Source organism: Gambusia affinis, linkage group LG02 (genome assembly GCF_019740435.1).
Source record: "Gambusia affinis linkage group LG02, SWU_Gaff_1.0, whole genome shotgun sequence".
Lineage (NCBI taxonomy): Eukaryota > Metazoa > Chordata > Actinopteri > Cyprinodontiformes > Poeciliidae > Gambusia > Gambusia affinis.
The window spans coordinates 5,051,274-5,068,470 of NC_057869.1; positions in this window are offsets into that span (position 1 = coordinate 5,051,274).

Genomic DNA, 17,197 nt, shown 5'->3' on the forward strand with positions numbered 1-17,197 from the left:
CTGTGCTAGTAGCAAAGTCTTTGAAAATATTGTAACTCAGAGCCAGCTAGAACAGAAGTCTAGATGGTTAATAGTCATATTTTAAAGTTCAAACTGTTTCTCTTTTCAGCTCTGGTTTCATTTTCTCTACTGAAAACAGGTGTTAAGAGACATACAGCAACAGGGTGTAACCTTACTTAAGCATACTAGATTAATTAATTCAATCTACTTCAATGAGGTGAGTACTTACAGCCCCTGTATTTAGTCTCATCCATCTTAGGGTATCAGAATTAAAGATGCTGCATACAAAACCATGTCACTCTTTTAAAATGAACTTTTTTGAAGAAAAGGACACATCTCACTCTTTCCATGCAATAATGCATTACTTGCTGTTGATCTAAAGAAAATGTCTCATTGAATTACTTTGATGTTTGAGTTTGTAAAATGACAACGTGTGATAAAATGAAAGTAGTTTTACTACGTTTGTTTAGCACTGTAAAATGGTAAAGTCTCCTTGCAATAGCTACTTAGTATGTGTTAGAGTGGGAGGAAGCACAAACATTTTAAGATAATTATGCACACCCCCACTGAATGACATTGTTAGGACAATACTAGTTTCTAGATGAAATATGGTAAAACACATAACTGAAAAGAAAACGACAACAAAAAAATCTAATCATAAAATACAGACTTGTTTTTTTTTTTTCTTTCCATTTTCCTAGAGAATTTGCCTACAAAAACAAAACTGTATGTTAAAATAAACACAGTTAGTAGTATCATGAAGCAACATTGCTACAGTTGACATCATAGGGAGCCAGTTTGTAACAGCTGTAGGCCAAGTGTTGAAATTCAGTTTCCAGGCTGTGATGGCTTCCTCTTTTTGCATTTTGGCATCTCTCACAGTTTTGGCAGCTTTTGTGCTTAGAGTAGCTTCAGACATTTGCCTGCAATGACTGGATAAGAGAAAAGTGCCAAATAACTTGTAATGTTATGGGTAGAAAAAGAAGAGGAAATATTTATGTGGTTTCAGTGCCTACTACTGTGTGTATTCTGCTCAGGATATGTTTCATCTTTAAAATATAAGAATGATTTCTGGAATGGTTTCTTGCAATATCTACCAGACAAACAGAAGTAGAGCAAAATAGAGGCTGCAACATTGACATTTTTTGTGTACAAACAAAATGCTGCTACCAATACTAGATATGTTTTCTGCCTCAGAGTCACTTGAGACTGACCAAATGAAGAGTATGAAAAGATGTAGATATTGGCACATACAGAATAGTTTTCATAATGGACTACATTATGTGGAGTCTACACTTTAACATGGCTGTGGCATATAAGAGAAATGGTTCCAAGTTGTCTTGGCAACAGCTATTCTTGTGTTAATTTTACTTTATTTTCTACTGGATGACTGGTGCATAGACAGGACAAAAAATGGCACAAAAAGTAAAGTCAGTTACACCCTTACATTCACCATGTAAGCTGCAAATCCTTTATTTTGTTACATCCAGTGTTTCCCATTTAGCTCAGAAAAAGACTTTAACAGTGTGGGATTCTAGTATGTGTATAAATGCACTACAGGAGCAAATCTGGCAAGATAAGCACCACTGAATATACAATGTACCTATTAAATTTCGTAGGATCTGGAAATAGGTTAAAATAAAATGAAATCCAAAGAAAAGACACCAATTACATTCTCCATCCAACCTCTTTGGTATATTTTTCTCTTCCCATGCAGACAAAACCATGAATATCTTAAGTAAAAGTGAATACCCTTTCACTTCTTTGCGCCGATTGTCAAAGGTTGCATTTAGACAAGCTTGAACAAAGTAATTGTCATTGAATCCATTTATTTTGTGAGGAAGCAGATAAAAATGTGGTTTTAATTAACTGGTGCTGACAAATTAGAAGTGAGTTTAACATAACAAAATTGACACATTTCATGGAGGGCAAACTGCCACAAGACCTGACAGGTGCTGGTGACAAATTAGACTGTCATGCTGCATATCAAGTGTGTATAGACAAACTAAAATGCCTATTCATTTTGGACTGAGATATGCTATGTAAGTGTATAGTGCAGAATATCAAAAGAAGAACCTAAATCAATTTCATTGCCTAAAGAAAATCAATGAATTAATTCAAAGAGCATTTGGAGATTTTATCTTTTTTGTATCAGCACCAACAAAACACTGAATTATTCCAGTGCTGGGCAAGTAGAAGTAGGCAATCTGATTACACCCTTGTGGATTTTGTGACACTGAAGACTACACCTGACATTTTGATGATTCATTAACAGCTGTTACTTGCAGGCTTGGATAAATGGTAGTGACTATATGAGTGTGGGATTGAGTCCTGCACAGGTGGAAGGAATTAGTATTTTGTTTCAGTGGAAACTGTTGTGAGCTTGGATGCACCAGACATGTCTTATGCTAAACAGGTGGTTACCTGTGTTGCCAGATATGGCTGGCAGTGCCCCTGAAATTACCTGCCCTTTTCCAAGCTTTGATGAGCTGGCAGCAGACAGCCTTGCTGTGCAGTTGTTCAAGTGACCAGTTGCTTCTTCAGTCTGGCACTTGCAATATGACCGAGCTAATCTAGCAGTACAAATCCTCCCGACCTCACTAAGGGACAAGGGTGAACAGAAAATGGATGGATGGATGGATGTAACATCCTTTAATTAATACAAAATAATATTCCATCCAAGAAATAACTAACACAAAATTTTCTAATGTTTAACCAGAGCCAGATATCTAAAATACCTAACTTGACTCTGTCTGAGATTCTTTAAACATTCTCTTCAAAATGAATCAAAACACTGGAACAACCTTCTTCTGGTTTAAAGACAAAAAGAATACTTAAAATTGTCAGAACCTGTTCAAAACCTGACAGGCAGCTGGAATTCAGATCAGCTGTGATAGGAACTCTTCCAAATCTGGAGCTATGTCACAGCAGGTGCGAAGGAGAATGGTGGATTAAAGGAAAACCATGAATATGACAGAAAGCCACTGGCACTCTGGATGTCAAAAATAACAAACTAAAAATAAATATGGTAGCAGTCTAGCAGAATAAATATTTTTAGTTGTATTTGGATTTTGTAGACACTGTTATCCCCTGTTATCTACACTATAATGTGGTATCAACATAACAAGTTATGTTGAACACACAAATACAGGAAATACCATCGTTTGGCTATATTATCTATCTGCTATTTTTAAAATTTAGATCTAATTTTTTTACTATACCTTCAACTATTTATTCTCACAAAGACAACATGAGCAAACCCAATTTGGCTCAAATTGTTCACTACTTACAGTTGAATAATGTCATTGAAACATAGGTGTCACAGAAAAACACTAAATCAAAAGAGCAGTGCTGATGACTGCACTATCACTGACAAACAAGGGGAGATGTCCCTGTCTACACATAACATACGAGCTCTAGTGAATTACCCAGTGATGCAATTTACATCTAATATCCATTTGCCAACCGGTTGATATTGTTTTTATGTATATATTAATATTCTAATGCAGTCATGAGCTGTTGCCTGGCAACAGCTGCTGTAAGGAAAGGAAGACAGACATGTGGTGGGAGGACAGACGTCAGACAGAATGTTTAAATAGTAGTGGAGGAATACATAGAATATTAAATAAAGCAAAGCTCTTTTTATGGAACATCTGCCATAGAAAAGGAAGGAAGACCAACGGTGGGTAGAAAAGAAGACAGTGAGTTTATCCCATGACAGCAACAAGATTCAGGCACACAAAGCACAGATAGAATGTCTTGACCAAGCGGTTAGAGCAGTGTACAGAAATATGTGAGCTAAGTCAAAGTTAGTTACTCTCAATTTTCCAAGAACTATGCTTTTCTTCCTTCCTATGTCTCTTCTATATCTCAGTAGAAAGGTCATTGACAAGAAGAAGCACACAAAGCTTTACAAAATACCAATGGTTGAAATGAGAAATAACAAGCTGTGGGCATTGAGGTCCTAAAAGTTGCCATTGGTTAGTGGCAGATCTATATAGACAAACTCTAAGATTTATGTGCAGAAATAGCTAGGTTCTACATACAACCCTCAAACCGGCAGGGATCTGATAAAGGAGCCAAGTTGGAGGTGAAACCACTGAATTTGAAGAGGAAGAAATTAAATATATAAGAGCGACAAACTACATTTTGAAACTGTATTACACAAGAATAGAAAAATCATTTTATTTTTCATTAAGGGTTAATTGAAAACACCCTGCTGAAGATTGTTTGCCTCTTATTTCCCTAACACAACTTAAGCAACTGAGAAGTAAGTCTTTTAATTAATATAAATATTATCATGCAGCATTTTCACTAATTAGCTGAGCAAGCCAAATAAATCTGCTTAGTAAACTTTATTTGTAGCTGTGACATGGCTGTTATATATATATATATATATATATATATATATATATATATATATATATATATATATATATATATATATATATATATATATATATACACACTTGGTTGCATTTTTATTTTCATTTTGTTTTTTGTTTTTTTGGAATGCAATATATGATAATGATGAAACTCTAGTTACTAAAGCACATTATCCTCTTTAGCACTAAATTGATTTTTTTGGAAATATGGTTTTAGCACATTTGCTTATATGAGACTAAATTAACACAGCCACACCTCCAATATACATCTGCAAAGGATATTTGCAAAACCTTTTAGTGTTTGATGAATGCTGATGCTGAATAAAATCTGGCATGCTTTAAGGAGAATACTGTACACTAATATAGTAAATCAATTTGCAATAATAGCAAAATAATCCCCACCAAGCCAGAATAAGGGAAAAAATGAGAGCAGAAAATGGAATCCAAACTTAGTGCTCACCTCTAGGGCTAGGAGTAAGCATTTTCTTTGCAATGGAGATTGGAATCAGGCCAGTAACTAAGAGGTGACATCACCACCTTTTGAAAGGATTTACAAGCCTTGACATTTTGACATTTGTATTTATACAAATTACATTTTCCTTTGTTTTTTCTCTGTAATTGTTTTCTTGAAATAAGCTTTGTTGTATTCAACTATAAAATACCTGCTCAGTAAAAACGTAGTCTAATATGACTACCAGTATTTTATTAAAATGTCAAACTTTACATTAGTTTGAGGGAAGGTCTCATAGTTCACTAAATGAATTGGATTTCAATAACTGGCCCTTGACAAAATCATAGCAAATGTCTGTGCAATAGCCCATTATGTGTAATCATAGTCAATTAAGTAGGAATAAATATAAGCATGCCTTGACTGTATTTTGGAAATGGCATTTTTCAGTGTTGTTAAAATCTATATGAAATATGCACATGTCCAAATTCATATGAAAAATACAGTGTCCTTTTTTCCCATAACAGAATACTGAGAATAATGATTACTGCATTATTCTGAAGGGCCTGGAAAACTCAGACAACTGAGGCAAACAGAGGGAAAATAAATGAAAGAATGACTGAAGAAACGGAAACTGAGAAGATAATTAATCCATAAACAAAACTCATGAATGATAAAACAGAGCAATCAACACACTACAAAGAATCACTGAACCAGCAAAGCAAACTAATACTCAAATCAGAACACTAAGCAGATCACAGCCCAAACACATAGAAGTCATAATTCAGGATAGCTCACTCTGATCTATCTGGATGTTTCACACATACACATTTCAATACAAAACTACATAGCACAGTTTCAAAGATAGGGAAAAACATTCTGGTTAAGCCAAAAACAATAATGTAAACAAATAGTGCAAAAAAAGTAGTTACTTTCATATTTCTGTTATTTTTTTCTGTCAAATCCATAAAGCACTTAAGGTGAGCTTAAGACACTAGTATTTGAACAATTCATTTCAAAACTGTTTGATCAGACCGTAGCAGTAAGAGCAAATTTGTCCACCTCTGACAACCTTTTCTGAAGAGGACTGAACATGGCAGTTTATATATCTTTTGCATCTATTGTGATGCGGCTTGAAAAAAATAATGTCCTATGTAGAACTGGAGAAGTATAAGTCCTGCCAAAGGAGCTTATGTAAATAAAGGGCCTAAACTCTACATGAAAGAATTGGTCTTTAATCTAAATTGTTTTTGCCAGTGCAAAGCCTTTTTTTGAAAGCATAATAAACTTCAGTTATTAATAAAATCCAAAGCAGCAAGGTGTGCAAAAGGAGAAGGGGTCTGAAAAAGTCTTGTACTAAAATGTCCTTACAAGTCAGCAGAGTCCATCACATCAAAAGCACATGTGCAAAAAAGACATTTAAATAAAAATAAACATTACATTGATTTATTGTGATATCCTACATTTACCTGCTTTTGTGATATCAATATGTTTATTTTAGAAAAATTAATTAAGCAGTCTTAGTCTGCTCACGTGCAAATTCTCTTCTGATTGCTCTCTAAACAAAAACGTACTGACACATTGCAATGATCCAGAAAATAGAATGAACTTTATCAAATTGTACTTAATCAAGTGTAATTGTGTTTCCAACTAAAATTCACTGGACATTTGTGACCTGGTATAATTGATCTTCAAGCTTTTCAGGGAAAAAAATCATTTGGTGAGTACAATCTGTTTGTGGTGTTCCTTTCCCTTTAATTTAAGATCTCACTGCTACTACTGGAGAGGGCTGCTACAATGTAGTTGGAAATTTAAAAATGCATTCTTTGTGCAGGTTTCTCAACAAAATAAAAATAAATGGGTATGGTGATTCCCTTTATCTGTCAGTGGTTAAAATGTTATGACCGACTTGTGTATTCATGGTAAAATGAGGTTTGTGCTGATTGAACAAGCTACAGCTTGTGGGTAAATTCCCTGCACATCAAAATGTGCAGAAAGCATGTTAAAGTGTAATGTTAGGAGGCTCCTGTCAGGTTGGCAGTGAGGGTACTTTCAATATTTATCGTGTTTGGCCTCTTGCACTGGGATGAAACTTGGCTTGTAAAAAACAGTTTTGTGCTGCAGAACAATGTAGCGTTACACGGGTCTTAAGAGATTAGTTGTAGCTTTAATTTGCTGACTTTAGCTGCATTGCCGAGGCCTTGATCAAACTTTGCTTTGTAAACTGCTACTTAAACATTGTCTTTTATATGAAAGATAGGCCTAGATGCAATATGTTTCACTATTGGCTCAGCAAAGGATAATAAATATTTAAAAGTACCATTTTTTATCTCATAATACTTGAAGCATATCTGCTCATGCTGACCTTATACACTGAGTTTTAACTCTTTAATTAACATGTTCCTTGACTTACTTTTATTTAAAGCGCGGTTTTTAACATGTTCAAGATTTTTGTTACTGCCACTAATGAACGTAAAGGTCTTTGTTATCTTCATTGCAAGGACTGCTGTAAGCATTAAAACATTTATTCCAAACAAGGGTAATTTTTAAAATATTTTTGCAAAGATGACCTTCAGACACTGCAATTAAATTTAAAGTAACAAATCTTCAAACGCTTGAATTTATGGCTGGCCCATGAGGGAGAAAACTAATAAATGACACAAATATTTATTTGAAACTAAATATGCTGGTCTAGAGCAGTTCAAACGTTCCTATTTTTTGACATGGACTGCTCAAGGGGCAGCACCTGCATTTAATAATTCTTCAAGCATACTTGAAACACTACATGCTACTTCAGCTTATTAGGGTAATTAGATTTTCACAAATATGGAGAGATCAAATGCAAACACATAAAACAAATGAAATCTATTAAAAAAAACTTGTGCATGTAAATACAATATTGTTTATACGATCAATTCTAAGACGGTATATACAACTGAGAGCAAATTACACTAAATAGTAAAAGTAATGCCAAAAGTATGTTTTTGGCTTCTCTGCATCTATTTGTGAACAAAAAATAAGAGCATATTTAAGAATGCCAGGCTGTTAAAGGGCAGCAATGACATGCTATATTACTTGGTTTGAACTAGTAATTTTGTTGCATGTAACACTTTGCCTTTTATTGCATAAATCTGCTGTGCAATTTCAATGTCCAATGCCAAATTCCATTTTATAAAGAAGTACTTTTAAAAGGTACAAATTAAAGATAAATAATTTAGTTTTTTAGTTGACTTATTTTAACTTCATAATTTTACCAACAAACGCTCCAAAACCCAATCCTCCAAACCTCACCCCTGACAAAAAACAAAAAATATATATAACAAAGGAATTAATTCTTTTGGTAAATAAATAATATTGTAGGCATTTTTGAATATTACTAATAATGAGGATTTGCAGATATGGACAGGAGCTGCATTTCAGAGGTTGAGACCGCAATTAAGATCTCTTTAATGGAAAGTGTTCTGCACCGTGTGATGAATACAGAGCTTTACTTTAGTGTGCGAAGAACCAGGGTTTGGGGAAAATACCATAAGAGCAAAGTATCAAGCAATTCAGAATTGCAACAAATTTATTATGAAATTGTTTAAATTTAGTTCAACTGAACTGCTCTGCATGTTTTAGATGCGCCCCTATTTCAGAAAGGCTGATCCAAATGATTACAATACCTCTTCTGCAGGCATCAAGTACTGTAGAAGCCTGTTAATCACTCATAGATTCAATCCAGGAGTGTGGCAGCAGGGAAACAACTGAAACATGCAGGGCAGGGGGGCCTGAGGACCAGAATTGAGAAGCACTGGTAGGTATAGCTGAACATGTTCCCAGCCATACTGCTACTGGTAATTGCCAGTTGTCAATATGTTCAAAGAATGAGAATAAAAGGAAATAGACTAAATCATGTAACATATCCAGTTTGTGAAAATCTATCAATAGTATTACGTAGAAACAATAAAGTTTCATCACATAGTATCAAGAGAATCACGCAATTCAGCTAGCTCTTCATCACTTGTACCTTATTTTAGATTCTTGAAATCCACCAAGCAGAGTGACAAACATTGAGATCCTAAAATATAAGCATCTAAAGAGAGAGAAATCTATCAGCATTTTACATTATTCAGTAACTGTTTTCAGAAAGATGATTCAGTTTTACGCTGGGTGGTTTATCAAAAACAACTTCTGCAATGTCCTCCAGTCTTTCCTTCTCAAATTTAATCTCCTCTTCCACAGACAGAAAGATCCTGCAATAGATACTGTGTGCACCTTCTTGCAACTGAAACTGAGGCTGTCTCTCCCTAGGGATATTACAGTAGTTTAATTCTATACACCCAATATAATGCTATTGATCAACACCTCCTAACTGTCTGGTTCCCACACAGGCATTGCCTTATCCAACAACAAACTGCTGAGCATCCAAGTAAAGAGAAAATCTTCTCCTAAAGATATACAGTCGCAAGGAAAAATGCACTCTTTAATTTCGCTTTAACATATGAATCATCCAAACTTTGCATAAATAAACTGTACCTCAAGAGTGCTGAACAATACATTATAACTCTCACTATGACATTATTTATTAAAAAAAAAATTACACACAACTTGAAGTTTTTTGGGGAAAGAAAAGAGGTACACCCATGTCTAAATCAAGTGTGAAAAATCACTGAAATTAATAAATTGGGTGGGGACATCCTGACTAGACTGTCATTCCATCACAAGAGCATCATAAAACCAAACCAGACAAACAGCCTTGTGTGCATCTATTTACACACAGTGGGCTGCACAGTGGCACAGTTGGTAGCACTGTTGCCTTGCAGCAAAAATGTCCTGAGTTTGATTCCTGGCCCGGGGTCTTTCTGCATGGAGTTTGTATGTTCTCCCTGTGCATGTGTGGGTTCTCTCCGGGTACTCCGGCTTTCTCCCACAGTCCAAAAACATGCCTGTCAGGTTTATTGGTTTCTCTAAATTCTCCCTAGGTGTGTGTGTGTGTGATTTATTGGTTTCTCTAAATTCTCCCTAGGTGTGTGTGTGTGATTTATTGGTTTTACTAAATTCTCCCTAGGTGTGTGTGTGTGATTGTTTGTCCTGTCTGTTTCTGTGTTGCCCTGCGACAGACTGGTGACCTGTCCAGGGTGCACCCCGCCTCTCGCCTGGAACGTAGCTGGAGATAGGCAGCAGCAACCCTCCCGACCCCACTAGGGACAAGGGTGAACAGAAAATGGATGGATGGATGGATGGGTATTAGGCAAACATTTTGTTTTAGAACTGCAGGCAGACACTAAAATACCCTCAGACCAGCCATTCACACACTAGTAGATAATTCAAGATCTTCCCAGAAAGTAAGACAAATGCAAAAAGATAACTCATGTGTAGATGCTTAAATACATCTTTATTAGCCACTACACTATGAGGTAGAATTTGGCAGCTAGGCTGCAGTCTCATTACTCCACAATGATGCTGTTCAACGTGTCATGTTGTGATGAATGGGTCTCTTCCCCCTGAACATGTCTTACACATGTCAGGAAGTGAGGCGAGGATGACTGACCTGAGAGCCTTAGGGGGGTGAAGGGATGGTGGATGGACTGAAGAGAACCAAGGTGAAGTTGGCAGCAGCATGCAGGAAGCAGCAGTTGCACAAGACAGGCAGACAGACAGGAGTAGTGCAGAAACTGCAAAGAGCAGCTGAAGGCTTTGCAGCTTAAATAGACCACCAAAATCTTTAGAGTACGTTCTATGGATTCTGGAGAGTGTGAGAAAGATTACATGTGAACGAGCAGCATGTGGACTGCCTCAGCAATCTGAGCTCCCACTTACAGTTTGCTTTTTTTTTTGTCATTATTAAATGTTTCAGAGCATCAAGCAAATTTTGATAGAAAAAAATAACTACACTTAGTGAGAACAACTGCCATCAAGCACTTGATCTTTGGACAAGTGTTTTACATCAGTGTGGAGGAATTTTGCCCCACCAAATTGTTTGATGGTTCTGAGCATTAATAGCATGTTTAAGGTAATGCTGGACTTTACCTTACAGTTTGGATTTTGACTATTTATTTAATTTATTTGCTTGTTATTTATGTAGCTAATTAGAGTAGGACCTGCTGGTGTGCTTTGGATTATTGTCCTGATGCATAACTCAAGTCTGTTTGAACCAAAGGTCACAAACTCATGGCCAGATATTTTTCTGCAGGACTTTCCGGCAGGGAGCAGTATGCGCAAGTTATCCAGATAAAACAGACCTTTTCAGTATCACTAAGATTCACCACTGGCTAATATGTTTTTCTGCATGGAATATGAGACTAGGGGAATATGGGACTCATTGTGGTTCACTGGAGTACCAAAGTCTTGGAAAAGGCTTTGTAACCTCTTCCAATCTGAGAGAGATTTTGAATATATATATATATATATTTTTTATTTTATTAGGGCATTTTATTAGATGTTCTTTTTAGGTAATTTCTTGATTTTGCAGCTCAGGCCGTCACCTGGCCCACGTGGGGTTCATGAAATTGAGCCAATAATTGGGTTTAATCATAAGTAATTCATAACTTAACAATAGGGGAATTACTGTATTACATATATTGTCTGCCACATCTAATTGGCACATTGAAAAGAGTGTGAAAAGCATTATAATTCAATCATTACATGATTAAAAGAAGAATGTCCTCTTAAATAGCAGGGCTGACACTGAAAATGACGTCAAAACATTCTTGTTGGGAGAAGCACACTTGTGGAAGTCTAACTGAAAATTGCTTGTAAAGTTAAAGTCTCCAAGGTTTTCTCTACCGAAGAGTAACAGTAAAACTTCTGAAACATGTTTTTTTTATGATTTACCACAGCACAAGAAGCTGTTTAAAACATAGTGGGCAGATGACCATGTATTAGAGAGAGTGACCTCCTGCTTTTGAAAATGTCTCAAAAGGTTGTTTTTCTCTTCTTTCCTTTGTTACTGAAATTCTTTGTAAGAATTTTCTTTTATATATCCCACAAAGGGTTCTTTCATAGCAAGACACAAATTTAACAAAAACAAGACAGATTGAAAACTCACATATACATCCATCCATCCATCCATTTTCTTTACACCCTTCTTCCCTAATGGGGTCGGGAGGGTTGCTGGTGCCTATCTCCAGCTGCGTCCCGGGCGAGAGGCGGGGTACACCCTGGACAGGTCGCCAGTCTGTCGCAGGGCAACACAAAGACATACAAGACAAACAACCATTCACACACACACTCACACCTAGGGAAAATTTTGAGAAACCATGACAGTCATGTTTTTCGACTGTGGGAGGAAGCCGGAGAACCCGGAGAGAACCCACGCATGCACAGGGAGAACATGCAAACTCCATGCAGAAAGATCCCCGGCCGGGAATCGAACCCAGGACCTTCTTGCTGCAAGGGAACAGCTCTACCAACTGCGCCACTGTGCAGCCCTACTCACATATACATTTTAATGAAATTTGTAACTTAATGTTTAATATTATTTTTGCAATTTCAAAGGAATGTTGAATTTTATAAAAACCATCGCCTTATCCATATTAACATGTTTCAGCAAATCATGTGCATTTCACCAATGCTTTGTCATTCAGAGGTGTTGAAACAAAGTCAGCAATAAACATCAATACATTTTATATTAATTGTCAGAATCTTGAGATCCAGAACAGTGGTTTCCATGTAATTTTGATACCTCCAAAATTAGTCAAGTGGGTTTATCAATACAATACTTGAACATTTTCCCCTAATTGTTTCTAAAATGATATGAGTCTTTATCTTGGGGGGAAACGGGGGGTTTGCTTTTTGTAGTCTATTTCAACATGTAATTATTTTTGTGTCAGTCAAATTGGGACACATGTGGACATATTGAAACATTTTATTACTGAACTTAAAAGAGCTAGGGAAGACATTGAGCTGAAAAGAAGACAGAGCCACATTTGAAACAGAATATATATTTCATGATGCTGTAACATAAAATTGAATGACACCAACAAAACTATTTTAAAGCTGTCATGTTTTTTGTGCTCTGTGAATTAGATTCAACTTGTGAAGGTCTGAAATGCCCGAAACAGCTAATGTGAGCTTTTTCTGGTGGGCACCACAAACAAATACAAGGAAGTAATGTTAAAAAAGGCTGACCAGCGAGACTTGACTGGAGAAAGCTCTAAGCCAGAGGATTTGATTTAATGGGTAAGTGCTAAACTCAGGGACTCCAGGATTTCCTCCGGTGTATTGTTAGCCTGGCGGCTGCCTTGCTTTACTGGCCCCTCCCCCAGGCTAAGCGTTGCTTGTTTATGTTTTTAGAAAAATGATAATTAAAAATAAAAAAATAAATAAAAATTGCTTAATTTTTTTTACTTTTAAGCCGGATTGCAAGCGTCTCTGTTACTCTGAGCATTTCAGTAGATTTATTCCTAAAAGATAAGTTTATAATAGATAGGTTTATAGTTGATGCAGCGCGTTGACCAATCTATATCTAGCTTATGTGTTAGATTTAGTAAAATCTGGGAGAGGGCAGGTAGTTTAATTGGAAAACCTAAAAACAATCAGTTATAATTGCAGTTTACTAATTTGTATTTGTGAACAAACAGAGCTCAAACTCAAAGATTTAAACTCAAAGCATCAGATTGTTGCTATAGTAACAAAACAATCTAACTATGAGCATTGTTCTTTGAACTTTTACAAAGTAAACTTGCCAAATATTTAAAATCTTGTAATTTATGTATGCTGAAACCATTAAATCAAATAATCTCAATAAACAAATGTTACATTTATACATGTTAAAACATTAGAATTTATGGTACTTGTAAGCAAATAGCAATTCTTTCATCTGTGCTGTCCAGTATGATCATACTTAAATGATGTTCCTCATGTTGAAGTGACATCAACCTGACTTTGAATCTAAATGACCCAAGTTGTGTAGTGTCTGAAAAAGCGCATTAGATCTCTAGCCCTCAAGATGGGCTTGGAGCACATTTTTAAGCCAAAGTTTAAATATCACTATGGAGAGCGGACAATTACACCTTGATGCAAAAATAGATGCAAATTACTCCTAACCGCTGAACTTGATGGATGTGTTTGAGTCTGTGCAGACTGGATTTGGAGCAACCTGCTTAGTGAGTTCAGTCAGAAATAAACAGGCAAGCCTATAAAAAACATGCCCAGAAGATGAAGATTACACTGCTTTCTTATTTTCCTTACTCCTCTCTTTTATAACTTTGAATTTAACAGTTTTATCTCAGCACTGCTTAAAAGAAAAAATCTTATTTCTATTTAATGTAACAGTCAAAATGAGCTTCGACTGTGAGTGATAAAATTAAAATGAAAAACTATAACGATAAATGGCAAATTTGTGTTTTGTTGGCAGATCCTGATTTGAGTTTTAGACAAAAGAGTTGTCCATCAGGATTTAAAAAAACAAAAAAAACAAAAGAAATTGTTTTGTCAGCAATAGTAAAGAGGAATCTGCTTTCTGTGAGTGGTATGTCAATCACTGCAATATTTCAGCTGACATCTGATCTGTTATGCAGCATGGGCATTTTTCAGGCAAACCCATGGGGTCTAAGCAACACTGTTTCAATTCATAAGGCCAACAACCTCCAAATCTCAACTTGTAAAGTATTCCTTGTGGTTTACAATTTTAGTTTTGTCTCAAAAAATACCAAACACAATAGAGTTCATTTTTAAAAGAAATATTAGTTCATTTAATTTGTTCTCTGTGTGACGACAATGGTAGTCTAAAGTATTCTAGGGCAGTTGTCCTCCACCCCTGGGCCGTGGGCCGGTACCAGAAGCGACATGAGAATGGACTTATCCCGGACCAGTAAATTATTCCCACATTCCAAGCATGCTCTCCATGATATGCGGTGACCGGCTCGCTAAAGAGGCAAAGAAGCCTTCAAACTGCTTTGCTACTTACAAACCAAGCAGGCTGTGCATAGACACCTTGGGTGTCATTGTCTCCCATCAATCCCAGATGGGACCATCTTGTTGCAGGGCTCAAGCTCAGGGCTTCCATTGATTTTACATTAGACTTATTTTATCCAAGTTAAAATTTTCATTAAAGTAAAATGTTCATTTTTGGGGCGCATTTGTATCTTATTTTGAAGGGATGAGAAAACATTACCATAGCTACCAGAGTCAGAGAGCGTTAAGGCAGTGGTCGAGACAAGTAGAGTAGAGCTTATGAGCCTTAAGTCTGGTTGACAATGACATGATTTTAGGAATGTCGGACAATTTTCCAAACCTCTGTGACCACACAGGAGCCAATAAAAGTACAACAGGTTCGATTGGTTTGTGTGTCCAGCCACACAGCAGGAGCAACACACCACACACGAGCCGATTCCACTCACAAACATCCCAATTCCTGAAGAAAATTCCATAAAACCCCCACCATACCATACGTCAATTTAGAGTACGAAACATGTCCGACGATGTAGAAGCAATAGTGATAGTTTGTGGACTCATTTTAAGCGATAAAAGATCTATTTGCTGCACTATGCACTAAACCGGGCTCTCTGTTGTGCAATGTCAGCTGTTGGGCATTCCTCTCCGTGATTGCGTCACCTCACTTTCTGATTGGCTACCTCTCACATTTAACAGGTTGAGTTCTCGCTCCTAGTCAGGGAAAACCCCACACGCTTCAATAATCGGGCCAAGACAATCCAACATGTTGAATATGCCCGATGTTAGAGCGGAGCAGTCCATCCGTTCTACATAACACACCACATACTGCAGTATGATCGGTTAGAATTATTGCAGTGACCATCTCAGAACTCGTAGCGTTCTAAAATTATCATAAGGGGAAAGTCGGGGCAAAAAAAAATGGAAAATTGTGTCACATACATAACACGCTCTCGTGGGTTATGTATGTGGTCAACCTGCCAATATAGCTGCAGAAACTTGCAAATGGTTTAATATTCTTAGCAAACTATCTTCTTGTTTACTAGCAAATACACTTTGGGGGAAATTTCCCCTGCACTACAGTAAAACTCAATTTGTGGGTTTACAGTAACATTTAAGTGGGTCAACAACAAAAAAAGAAAAAAGTTTAGGAACTCAAGTTACTAAAGGCTTAAAGCAACATAGAGGCAAAGGAGGATGGCAAACAGCTTACTCTCCTATCTTTTTCCACTCTCTCCCACGGATTAAAGAAAGATAGGGAAGTTGGGCATGGAAATGGAATGATTTATTTAAGACAGGTCGCTCCACCAGGAGTAAGGACGGTCCCTGGGGATACCTTATTTTCTGTACACAGTTCTTTTCCTTTTCTCACTCACTTATTGCACACGCACAGACATTTACATAAGGATTTAAACAGGAGAGCACCATAAAGCTGGAGCATAATGTAGGATTTGACAACTTATGATGAATGCATGTGTCTGCAGTGCTGTTATAGTCAGTTCATTGTGACTTATTTACTGTCACATAGATTTATTTTTGTGCTGCCATGAGTTATTTAGGTTTAATGTAGCCTGTGTATCTTTATGTTGATGGCACAAATTATTCTCAGTGCACAATTATACATTTACATTAGACTTATTTAGAAACATGACTAAATAGCTATCTGAGAGTTTAGTAAGAAATTACACACTTTGTTTTCCACAATTGTTCTTCAGAAATATTAATTTATTAGCATAAATTTAACAAATGGTAACAGCTTTTTTTTTTACCTGTAAAAAAAAAAAACTTTTGGAACAGAAAGAAAAGGACAATTTTCACATCGCAGGTATACTATTATTGCATCATACAAAGAGCTGTTTCCATTAAACCTCCATTAATGAAACACCCAGCAGAGCAGTTGCATCAAAAACAAAAAAAACAACATAAAAGCAGATATCAGAAGGTGTTATGCTTTCAGATAAAGTTGTGCTAATTTATGAATCTTTTGTAAAATAGAATAAAAAAAAACTCTAGACAAAGTATCATATCCTACTATTGCGCCAAAAACACCTGGGAGAGGACATTATTTGAACAATATTTTATTTAGTCAATGAGAGGTAAAACTCTAAAATAGAGACTAAGAAATGTATGTCTTTCTTTAGGTTAAGAATATAAATATTAAGTAAATGTGAACCATGAATGGAGCCTTGAGGAAAGCCTGATATAATTCTGTTTGCTCGTATTTACACAAGGTAAATAATCCTAAGCAGTTGCTGTCAGCTATAGAAAATTATAACCAAATGTGATTCTAAAGTGTGTTTCAGCATTTTTCATCTTGTAAGGCTGTTTTTTTCCAACAAAAACTACCTTGTGAGGACCCACTGCTCCTTATGGGGTCCAAAGCTCAATCCCCATTTTCGTATTAGATTAAAGGTTAAATTCAGGACTAAGATGAGAATTGAGTTAGACATGTACTGGTAATGGCTAGAGTTAGGACTAAGATTTAGGA